The sequence below is a fragment of the Anser brachyrhynchus genome, assembly GCF_964034855.1.
Source record: "Anser brachyrhynchus genome assembly, chromosome: 1".
Classification (NCBI taxonomy): domain Eukaryota; kingdom Metazoa; phylum Chordata; class Aves; order Anseriformes; family Anatidae; genus Anser; species Anser brachyrhynchus.
Genome location: NC_137694.1, coordinates 16,504,391 through 16,514,433, shown reverse-complemented (window position 1 = coordinate 16,514,433; position 10,043 = coordinate 16,504,391). Strand labels below are relative to the sequence as shown.

At 46.7% G+C, this 10,043-nt stretch overlaps 1 long non-coding RNA gene across 1 annotated transcript; it reads right to left on the bottom strand.

Annotated features, from left to right (window-relative positions):
- Positions 1-1,766: 1,766 nt before the first annotated feature.
- LOC308188230 lies at positions 1,767-8,511 on the bottom strand. The gene is made up of 2 exons (XR_013945288.1): positions 6,384-8,511; positions 1,767-5,725 (listed from the first exon to the last, which is right to left on the bottom strand). It is a non-coding gene; the product is annotated as an uncharacterized lncRNA (long non-coding RNA).
- Positions 8,512-10,043: the final 1,532 nt, after the last annotated feature.

The window sequence follows — 10,043 nt, the reverse complement described above, 5'->3', positions numbered from 1 at the left end:
TGTGTCACTGGCAGGTGAGGAGGGGCTGCGTCACGACAGAAAACATCTCCACAGCGTGAGCAGACAAGTGACACGAATCGCTGTAGGAACATCACTGACAGCGCTAAGCTCCAGAGCTGGGCTCACATATGATCCTCGTATCACCGAGGTGTTGCCCAAATGATTTTGGAACCAAGGCCTCTGATTACCCAGTTATCCAGTTATCACATCTCCCAGCTTAATTAATATATATACAATACAATTAATGCACAACAACCGTACTCAAATAATTACTAAATGCTGTGCTTTCACGTAATGGGTCTCAGCACTGAAGGTCCCTCCTGCTAACTACCGAGGCCGTAGGTGACGATTTCATTTCCAAATTGAAATCTTAGTAATTTCCCGTGAAGGATATAATGGTGCTCCTAAAATACAGCCCCCTCGATCGCTGCTTGAAGTGGGAGCACGGGAGCGGTGATGTGCCCACCCTGCTCGGCTGACTGTGTCTCTGGCTGCTGGTTGCTTGCTGCGCTGTCTGGAAGGTTAATGGTGAACCTATGGAGCTAGCCATGGAGGGAAAGACATGCCATTTTATTATTATTATTAATTCTTTTCATTATCATAGCTCCTAGCAGCGGAGGCACAGAATGGGTCCCTGCTGGGGAAGGCACAAGGCAGGCGATCCCTGCCCCAAGCTGCTTAAAAGTGGAGCGGAAAGCTTCAGAGAGCAGAGCCTAGGTCTCTACCTTCCTCCTGCAGCACTGACAACATGAAAATCAAGGCTTATTGCCTGACAGATGTTTCCATAAAGCAATAAAATGAGCACGGAGACAAGCAGCATTGCATGAAGACAGTAATTTCCCTTTGGATGTTCTCGGTTCCTGCTTCGCTGGGAGGTTTTCCACCTCCCTCTCTGCCCCCCGGCTGGCAGCCTTTCCTCTCTGTGAGCAATTTCCTGAAGCCCACAAGGGGAAACCCTGAGGGCAGGGAGCGGACAGCAGGACCTGGAGCCCTCCCTGGTGCCAGGGTGAGCTCTGCCTGCAGCTCCTGGGCTCCTCTCTGCAGCTCCTGGGATGGGAACACAGCCATGGCCCCGACTTTTCAACGGGAAACCTCCACCCCACACCATTTCTCTGCCATCTGTACCCCCAGACATCTCCCACCAGGAAACTGCTCCCAAAGGGATGTTTCATCACTCAACAAGAGTAACCTCACGGCTTCTGGAGTGCCGTGTGTCTGAGTTGCTCCAAATATTTTATTAATATTTTATTAATACGGCAATGTCCACCCATGGTGCGATGCTCAGGTCCAAAGCCAGCTCTTAGCTTTTCCGTACCAGCAAAGATGCTTATGTAAGGGTGACTCATGCTCCGAGCAGCTAAAGCTCTTGGATGCTATTTTCTCCTCAGTAGTAGTACGTGAAAGCTATGAGCTGCTTTTGGAGCTGAAACTGCTTATTTCACTCCCCAACGTTTCTGTGGCCAGTAGAGAAAAGGCAGTAATGCAAATTTCTGTTTTGTGGTTAAAAAAAAAAAAAAAAGAAAAAAAAAAGAAGAAAGCTTCATTTAATAATGTCTGTGTATTCTTTAAACATTTATCACTTTGCTCCTTCTCAGAACTTGTTCTCATCAATTTATCATGGGCCTTACATTTTGCTACCTACATTTTCCTTGCTTTTGGTAAATCTTTTAAAGGTGACCTGAAAAGGTAAGAGACCAACCCCAAGCTGCTTTACAAGCTGGTGTCTGAGTGTCTGAGTGCCTCTACTGCTCAACGCCAGGAAAAAATGTGAAAATCCTGATCTCTCCCTTCTGATGGCAGTGCCCCTGTCCTTGCCCACCACCAGCGCCCACTCTCTCCACTAGGACAGACGTGTATTGGGAACTGAAAGAGGACCCAGCTGACACTGGGGAGGTGGAGGAAAACACCTTTGCATATCTCTTTCCACCTCCTCTACCCACCTTGGCCACAATAGCCGCCTGGGTAAGGGGTCGGGGTGTTTGGCAAACACCACGGGCACTCTTGCCATGCCAATCACCCCCAGAGGTTTTCATGCTGCACAAAACTCCAGCTCTGAAGATTTAAGAGCAGGCTGGCTGTTACCCACTGCCACACAGGAGTTGTTGCTTTACAACGTATGTTTTATTTATAGATTAACATTAGCGTTTGCAAGAGGAATGACTTGGGCTCTGAGTTATTGCTTCCTATTAACCTGAAACTACTGAGTGTCTGAAATTCGTGAGGAAACCCAGTGAGCAGAAAGTATCTGAAAAACGTTCCTCGCCTTTCCTTGAGGCACAAAGAATAAACAGCCTCCTCCCTTCGGAGGGCTTTGCAAAAACACTGAAATGTCAGACGAGAGAGCCAGGCAATCATCTTTCTTAAGAATCACAAACATTAGCCATTTTCCTTCTCGTGTGTGTACAGCTCTTTGTATGTACTGCATGTTATTACGTTATCAGATTCCTGTTTGCCACCAATAACTGATTTCAGGCTGTATGGAGGGGCAGATCTTGCAGCCCTCGGTTATGTGTTACTGCCCTTGCTCCTGCGGAAATGTTTCCCTCCAGCAACAATGCAGCAGTCTTGGGTTTTCCTTTGAACAGGCTTTGGTGGAGCTGGGGAAGGGAAGTCTCCATCCCGCTGTGCAGGGCTGGGCACAGGGATGGGGCAGGGCTCCCTTGCCCCACTCCTGTCCCCAACAGGGGATTTCTCTGCCAGTTACTGGGGGTCCCAGGACATGGACAGGGCTCATTAGATGTTTATTCACCTACAGTTTAGGTGTCTTCTTAATTTGCTTACCTAGGTCCCTCCTTCATCCCAGCTGGGCACCAGCTGACCCACCCAGAGGCAGCTGAGCAGCCAACAAATAGACGGGCTGAGCTGCTCTCCCTTCCTTCTCACTGGTAGCAGGGAGAATTTAAGTGACTAGCTCCTGAGAGATGTCCAACTTTCATTTTTGGTGTCTAATTGTGAGGAGGGCAGCCCGCACCTCCAGGGTAGTTCCTGCTGTTACGCAGGAGGCCGTTTGCGGCTCTGTGCCGGAGATGGGGGCCACACGAGTGAAGGAAAACCTACTCTTGCCATTTAACCTCCCCATCTGAAACACAATATTTTTAGTGCCTCATTTCCAAGCATTCTTCTCCTTCATTCAGTCAAATCAGGAATAATCACTTGCATTGATGTAGCAACTTTCAGGGAGAAGAAGTTTAAAATGCCTTCCAGATCCGAGATGGCTATTTACATTGCTTTTTATTTAATCCTCCTTGCGCTCTGCTTGGGGACAAACTGGTATCAATCCCTTCTTTCTGTGCTTATGAACTTTCATGATCTGTGACTGACAACTTTAATAATCTTCTTTATAAAGCCTCGGCAGCATCCAGAGTAGCACCTAAACGGTCCCCAGGAGCTGTAATTAAAATTAAGCCGCCCATGGGTTGCTTTGATTACAACAGGGCAGGCCAGCTTAACCTTCAATTTATGCTGACTTGAAAGATGGCTCATACAGAGAACCTGTGTGCCAGGCATGGATTTGAATTAATTATGCTGATTCCCTGCTTTTATTTTGCTATCTGATTAGGCTTACGAAAGAAATCACAGCCCCATCCTTCTCAAAACCTCTGGTACAAACACCGAGTCCCGGCAACCCGCTGCGGGGTGCCCGCCTGCTTTCCACCCCTCCTCAAGCAGAGGGGACGTATCTGGGTGTCTGATGGGGATGGTGGCTCTCACGGACCTGCTGTGGAGTTATTGTTGGCTGCAGACACAAAGCTCCTAATCTGATCCCATAACTGGCGGGCTGCAAATATGTGCTGATCCTAATCTGATCCCATAACTTGTGGGCTGCGAATACGTGCTCAGCACGAGCACCCCCAGCACACCCCAGCTAAGCCCGATACACAGCAAAGTCTTTCCTCCTGGTTCTCAAAAACGGGCGCTTCTTTTTGGTGTTCCTTGTCCTCCAGCTGCACACGGGCTCTTAAATAGCATCAACAATATCTGAGAAACTAATCAGAAAACACAGTTTCCTATGTAAGGATACTTTTCGTGTACCAAAATATACCTTCACACTGGGTGTTTTGCATAAATTAAGCCAAGTGTCTTTCATGGCGTGTGGTTTGAAAAGCCAGAACTGAAAGGTGGTGGATGCATTTCTGCAAGACTATAATTTTGTTACAGTCACTTTTAGAAAATGTCTAAACAGCGAGATGAAACCTTCTCCCTCCCAGCAAATTTACCAAACCCACAGGGACCAGAGGAGCAGCATGGAGTATGTCTTCCTATCAAACTTCTCGCTTAACTTCCTAGCAATTTTATTTTCAGAGGTTTCTTTCCTTTTCTTTCCTAAAAGCCTGTATCACTGCCTGAGCCACGTTCTCCCTCACACGGTATTGTCATCCCTTTGATTGGCAAAGTACATCGGGAGAGCTGGGGGATTTATTCAAATGCCTGCTTCTGCTCTGACAAAATAATATCCCTTCACAGCAGCAGAGACATGCCATGTACTTCTGCTGAATCTCTGAGAGATCCAGCCTGTCCCTTTCTTCCATGTCTTTTGACACCATACAGACAAAAAGCTACTGTGACCTTTTAATGGTACGTACGGCACAAAATCGGGCTGTGCTCCCTTTCTGGCCTCCTCTTGTCCATCCATGGTCGAGAAGAGAAAATATGGGTTAACAGGAGCTGAGTGGCCGCTGGTGCCTAGGGTCATGTTTAAGATGCTCTCGTTGCTGCCGATGCCTGGGGTGCCACCGTCCCCTGCTGCCCAGCTCGAGCGCCCGGCTTGCAGGGCAGAGCTGGTGCTCACACCTCTTTGCTCCGCAGAGAGTATTCCGACTTGGCTAAATGGAGAAGAAATCCTCCTCCCTCTTTCTATCTGCAAAGTGGAAGGGAACCACGAAGGATCCCTCCTGAGAGCACAAGTGCTCTGCGAGCAGCCCGCAGCCAGCCAGGGGGACACACAGGACTTCTGGAGGGGGCAGGATATAGCAGCAGGGCACGGTTTATTCCTCACGTGTAGTTTTTTTAAAGTTTCTCCTTAAACTAAAGGCTCTCCAAGGCACTGTTCTTGCAAGCCCATGTTGTTACTGTGGTGTTTTTTGTTGAACCAAGGATGTCCTTATGGACATCTCCTTCCCATCTGCTGTAAGTTTTCAGTCCAGCACCCAAGCTGCTCCTCAAAATGCCAGCTTAAAATGTCTGCTGCAAAGATGGCACAACTGAAGGTTTTGGTAGGAAGAATTTGGACAGTTTAAGCCTAAAATTCCTTTCACCATCAGCTTCAGGCACTGAGCTCTTGCAGCCAGAGCTGCAGTGGTGGTGTGGGAGCAGGTCTCACTCTGGAAATGCAGATCAGGAATTTACCAGATATTTGGCTTATTCTGCACCAGGATCTCTAGTGTCTTTTTGTTCTATCTTCTGGGTGCTTCAGTAAGGCCCTGTATATGTTGTCAGAGCTTTTCTTCTTCGTTTCCAGAAATTATTAAACTGCCAATCTTCATATTGCTGGTGAAATCCTATTAAAATGTTTCAAATTATCATTACAAATTGAATCTTCTCTCACGTGTCTCATGTACTATGAATCCTATTTTATTAACACTGCAATATTTCAGGTCTAGAATTAAAGCCAGAAGGGTTGGTAGTAATTAGTCCTTGAAATAATTTTATCTACAGAGCTTTGATGCCATTTAATATTCAGTGAGTTAATGACAGCGCTCTTCCAAGCAATGGTTCTGTCTGCCACCTGCCAATTCGAATAGGAATTGGTTTAGGGAATGGAAAAGGGCTGGGATCGAATTGTCCGTGGCAGATGAGGAATGTCTTTGGAAGGTGATTATAAAGGCCTTGACTTCCCAGACACGTTTCTTGGTGTCTGGGTGCAATCCTGCACTTGCTGGGACCATCTTACCTGCACGCATCACCTCTCTGCTAAGCCCTGGTCAATGACAGCTCGGACCATGCTCCGTTTGTAGGGGACCATCTCAAAAAAGGTCCTATCAGTGCTGGCTTCATCTCTAGAAACCTCATCCACAAAATCACACCTCTTTGGTGAACAATAATTTTAAAAATTTTCAAAATTTCAATTTCTTGCTTAAACAAGCAAGACTGTGCAGGGAGGAGTAGGAAGAACCACAGCCTCACTCCAGTTTTGGAAGTATGATTTAACCCCAAAAGGCAAACACATCCCCTCTCTGAGTACTTGGTAGCCCAGTTCCCCTCCAGCTGCCAGCATTTCCCAAGGGAGGGAGCCACCTGGACCATCTCTCCACTTGGATCCCAGTCTTGTGTTGGCTTGGGGAGGGCAGGAAACTGGCTTTGGAGCTTCACAGGCATGCAGGATGGAAAGGATTTCTGGCCCAGCCTCAAGAATTCAAGCAAGACATGGTCATCTCATCATCTACCTGAATCTTGAGAACCTCCATGGATGGTGCTTTCACAGCCTCTTCTGCTGGAGACCACAAGGCCCCCACAGGGCTGGTGTGCTGCTGCCAGTGTGGAGGTGGAGTTACTCTGTGGAGGGATCTGGCCCTGTTGTCTCCTAGGGTTTGGTCAAACCCCACTAGGGTTGGATTGCTAAAGCCATTCTGCACTGCTGCGGGGAGGCATAGCTATTGGAGACAGTCTACAGCTACTACCTCACCCTTTTTTTAATGTCAGTAGAAGCTAAAGCTGCAGCTGTTACCACTAATTACCTGAATATATCTCCTGTGCAGGTAGGTTAAGTTTTAATTTGGCTCCTGCCGTGCCAGTGAAATGTCAAGAAGAGAAAGTGCATTATGAACCACCACATACAGCCGAGATAGATGTGGGAGGTCAGCTAATGGGTCGGGTCCTTTGACAATTTTTAGCTTTTCTTTTTAGGATTCAGATTAATATGTCTGTTTTCATGGCTGACTTTAGCTGCTTGCTGTGTTGTCACCTCCCTCCTAGTGCTCTTAAGGCATCCTCAGAGTACAGCTGATAGACTGAAGCTAACTACTCAGGGACAGATCACAAAGTCTCTGTTTTATCCTGTTCTCCACACACAATGTGAGCCAAAGTGGACAGACGTGTGCCAGCTGTAGAGCGGTGTTGCCTTGTGATGCCTTCTACACAGGCATTGTATAGAGGACATCAGGTAGCCCTCTCACTGCAGAGATACTTCTGCCATCAAACTAATCATGCTGGACATCAGGATATCAAACTGAGTTTTCCAAACGTGCCCTAACCTGGTTTTATTTTTGGTCTGCAGTCCGCCTGGCCTCTAGTCACACAGATAGCTGTAATGATTCAATATGGCAGACTTCTCCTGTGCATTTTCAAGGGTTTTTATATTGAAATGTCTGTCATGGTCTTATGATCTGGAAGAAGGGAAAAGTCCAAGAAGTCTTGCTATGATGTTCTTCTGTTAATTCCTGTGGAAATTATTTGCAGCTGATGATGACAAGAGATTGGAGGGGCTCAAATTCAGACAACCGGTGCTGTGAGAGATGCCCTGAGGCATCACTTCTGGCCCATAGCTGCCCTTCAGAAGCGAATGGTTCTCAGGGCCTTTTGGTCCTGCTCATCGGGATACCTTTCCCTTAATTCTCCCCAAAACGGAGGGCAGATCTCTGAGGGCAGCACTCTGTGAGAGCAAACATACCCTTCCCTTGGGCCAAGATGAGGGCAGTGGGGCGCTCATCCAGCTGCTGTTGGAGCGCTGACAATCTCAGATACAAGAATGAAGCACAAAAATTGGGCATTAGGTCAAATAATTAAGGATGACGATCAAAGAGTGACATGAGCTTGCAGAAGAAAATGAAATGATGATAATGTAAGTGACAGTGACCAAAAATGGTACAGTTAAAATCTCTTAGGAAAAAGCCGGATAACAAAACAAAACAAAACAGAATTAAGTCAAGGGGCTTCAAGTAACAGATTTCAGTAACAAAAGAGATGTAATAGATAATAGTTAGTTGGAAAATAGTTTAAAAGAAGAAATAGCTCCGTACAATTGTCCATTCCTTGTAAAGGATGATGTTTTGATAGAGCTGGAAACTATCAGCATGTAGGCAGGCTGGAGATTGCAGCAAGAGACCAGTCTGGCTAAATTCCAGCTCCTCAGTGAACTCATACAGAAAGGAGTACAGAGAAAATGGTCATGAGGTCAAGTGAGTGAGGATGAATATCAAAGGACAGCATGCGCTGGAGGGAGAAAATCAAATTCAAGTGAAAAAAAGAAATAAGGAATGGCAAAAAACGCAGTCTATGGAGGCATTAGTGGAAAGAGATATATCAGAAGACATATCGGTCCACTACTCACTGTGAAAGAAAAGATAATGGCAAATGATACTGAGGAGGCTGAACTGCAGAATGTCTTTTTTGACTCAGTTTTCACTGAGACATCTGTAGTGATCAAACAGAGGGGAAATGGTGCAAACTCAGGCTAAAAGGAAAGTACAGGAAATTGAAATATGTTAGAAAGAACAGCAATATTTAAAATATTTTGAAATTGTTGGAGCCTGATGAAATTTGAAAGTTGGATGCTCTCCAAGGACACTTTGAAAGCTGGCTGAGCAATTTTAGAGTAGGAGAACTGAGGAACCAAGAAACTCCATAAAAGAAAATTGTATTTTTCTCTAAAGAGAGGCAGAAGGGGGCTCTGGTAAATGCACATCATTCAGCTCAATTCTGATTCCCAGAAGAAGTACTGGAACAAATAAACATCCTATTTGCAAGCACTTCAGAAATAACAAATATACAAGTAATAGCCAGTGTAGATTTGTCATATGCTAATAACGTCAAGGCAATCTAATCTGCTTCTGTGACAGGGTAATTAGCAGCGTATGACACACAGCTAGATTATAATAAAGTTTTGATGCCATCTCACATGAGATTTTCGTTAGCAAGCTAGACAGATAATTCCTAGGAAAGCACAGGGGGTGAGCACAGGTCTGTTGTGCAGATCAGAGACTGTCAGTGGGTCACTGCCCAAAGGAATACATGGATCAGCTGTCTTTTTGGGGAGTTCACACTGGGATCGGGGACCCATCAACATTTTCACCCGTGGCTTAGGTGACTAGCGAGTTTGTCCATTAGATTTTCAAAACTGTACAGAGGTGGAAGTACAAACACACCAAAGGAAGGTGTTATATGGTGTAACCTGTGCAGATTGTGAATTGACCTGAAACATTAAAATCAATTCAACAAAAGAGAAGTCCTGTGTCTGGGTAGATCTGGTCAACTGCACAGATGGATGGGGGATGATGCTGGGTACGTGGCAGTCCTGCAGAGAAGGCTGCAGAGTTGAGAAGGACCAAGCGGAGGAGCAGCCAGCAGTGGTGTGCTGCATGGGAAGGCTGCTGGGGATGTGGGGCCATCACCAAGAGTGATGGGTGGTGGCAATGGATTGCACCAGCATCCCACCCTGCTGCATGCCGCAGCTTGCCAGCAAGCGTGGGAATGGGCTTGGACCCACCAAGATGCTTCCCCTGCCTGTGATAACCCAAATTCAGCCCCAGGCACTTCCCCCATGGAGGGGTTATTCCCAAGATATCAGTCGGGGCTGGTGGCAGCTGTTTGATCTCTTTGCCAGCTGATGTGAGAGTGACTTCAAAGGGGCCAGTTCCCTGCTGGTGCTCCCTCTGCACAAGCACCCACAGGTGCCCCGGGGGATGTTCGTATCCTGGTCTCGGCCGCGGCAGCCACCCATAGCTCTCCCACCGCCTGCTCAGGCAGGAGCAGGAGGAGCGGCTTCCCTTCTGCTCTTACCTGGGCACCAGAGGGATCACAGCTGCAGGTGGCCTGAGCAGTTTTGTTCCTGGAGATGATAAATAAGACATGTAAAATACGAGCAGTCCAGTGTGAAAGTAAGGGACACTGAGCCAGAAAGTGTTGCAGGACATATAGGGATTAATTCAGATCGTTATCAAACACCATCAGTGTAACGATGGAGGAAAATACGGTTTACATGCTTTCTGCTCCAACAGGTCTTAATACTTTGGCCTTTTCTTTCTAGCAGGTTTTTAAGAGACATGTGAGTAATTTAACCCTGGCTAGGGAGTACTGATCAGTGTCCTTCAGCTGATCTTAATTATTAT